The sequence below is a fragment of the Epinephelus moara genome, chromosome 18, assembly GCF_006386435.1.
Source record: "Epinephelus moara isolate mb chromosome 18, YSFRI_EMoa_1.0, whole genome shotgun sequence".
Lineage (NCBI taxonomy): Eukaryota > Metazoa > Chordata > Actinopteri > Perciformes > Serranidae > Epinephelus > Epinephelus moara.
The window spans coordinates 12,570,600-12,572,890 of record NC_065523.1 but is presented as its reverse complement, the minus strand read 5'-3'; positions in this window follow the sequence as shown (position 1 = coordinate 12,572,890).

Genomic DNA, 2,291 nt, shown 5'->3' with positions numbered 1-2,291 from the left:
TATTGCTTCATTTGCATCCTCCCATGACCCTCTACCACTGTGCCAAATTTCACATGGATTGACCAAGTCAGTGAGGAGAAAAACGTGGAACAGACACACAGACACACCCACAGACAGACAAAGTTTTCATCATTATATAGTAAAATACATTTTGAATTAACTCTCACCAAAAATTGCACTTAGGGCATCCAAATGGCCAGCAGCAGCCCCTTGGTGTGTATAGGTGCCAAAGGGTGCATTGTGTGTCTGTATCTGATGCCAAAGGCTACTGACCAAGCAAAGTTTTTGACACCCTTCTCCTTGTAAAGGTTTTTTTCTTGCAATACATATAACTTATTTATCATGATACATACCTAATTTTCATATCTGTAGGAGGGAAATGTCATCTGAAACAGAAGTGATGAACTCCCACACACTGTCAGCACTAATAAATGTCTCCATTACCACAGATTACGATGTCACAGCAGCACCTGGGTCAGTTTAATGGATTAATAACTCTAGACACATCAGGAATACCAGCCAAGACATTATTTGTTGATTAAGACATTTCTCCTGAGCATTTATAGCTTTTTTCTAAACCCTGACTGTAATTGTTGGACAACGCTTCCTTATATCCATAAATAATGTACACTATAAAACATCTGGTGTTCCAGTTAACAAAGAATGTGTATTTATGATGTGGCGTTAATGTGGTTAATACTGAGTATTTCAGATGTCACTCTTGTCAGTGTTAATTATCTTCCAGTTGTCATCACGTTCAGCTCTAAAGCTTTTCTCTCTTTTATTTAGTGATGTCTCATCTTGTTATGTTTGAATAATCTAGTGCCCTGAAACACTGACAATTATCCAGCAATTTGCAACAAAAAGGAGGAAACGTTTGAGGAAAGTCTGAAAAAATCAACATTGTGTGTAGAAGATTATGTTGTTTCTACTCTATCCCTTAAATTATCTTGTGTGATAGAAAATTGCTAACACCTGTCTTTCTGTCTTAAAGTCTGCCTGTTTGTCTCAACAAAATCCACCTACCAACACATTTAAAGACATCAAGTTAACATGCTATATCTCATTTGTTTAATCCATACAAAAACATAACTGTAAAAATGACAATTCCACCAAGCACTGCTGTTCAGTTCAGTTTGTTACACATTAGAACAGTTTCCAATGTTTGCATTTACACTGACAAAAGCAACAGCACCATTCCATATCGTGTTGAGTTCTTTCATCACCCCTCCTTTGAGGTACCTAACACACTGACCCTTACTGAAAGGTGGAGTGAGAAACACTGCAGTCCGTTGATTGGTAGAGGATTGGTAGAGGATGTATCATAACCACTGTTCATGCGGTGGCAAGTACACATACAGTAATCAACTACAGTAACTATAAATTGAAAGGATGTTTTGTTGCTTTTTCATCTTTACTTAGACTAAGAAAAAAATAATTTAATTCATTGTGTTGACTGTCAGCAGCTATCATCAGTTAAGGTGGAATGTTTTCTTGTTTGTTAGTCAATGCATGAGACTTTAAATGTCATTATGATAACTCTGACCATTCTTTTTTTCATTGGATCTCTTGCATGATGAATGCTGTAGTCATGATTGGATCTTAAAGTACTTGAAAAAATAGCTAAGTTTGACTGGATTATTTAAATATTACCTCACTCGTGGTTCCTGTGTGCTCAGCAGCACTACAAACCTGCTCTAAACACACCAGCCTTCTTTTGTTGTTCTGAAAATGCCACAATGTGGATGATCAGCGAGGTCTAGACATTGACGGCGAAGACGAAATACAGCAAGAGCTGCATGGTGCAGCGGTGCAAAAAAAACCTCTGTCTGTCTGTGGGTGTGTCTGTGTGTCTGTTCCACGTTTTTCTCCTCACTGACTTGGTCAATCCATGTGAAATTTGGTACAGTGGGAGAGGGTCATGGGAGGATGCGAATAAAGCAATATTACATCAATTGGTCAAAGGGGGGCGCTATAGCAACCGATTGAAATTGCAAACTTTGAATGGGCATATCTCATGCCCCGTATGTCGTAGAGACATGAAACTTTGCACAGAGATGCCTCTCCTCATGAGGAACAAATTTGCCTCAAGAACCCATAACTTCCGGTTATATAGATTTTCCGGCATTTTGAATTTTTTGAAAAACACTTAAAATTGATCTCTTCCTAGGAAGTCTGACCGATCTGCATGAAACTCGGTGAACATAATCTAGGCCTAACTGCCGTATCAATTTTTACTAAACTTGGTAGATATGTAGAACAGGACGCCTCAAGGTGACTGGAGAAATTTT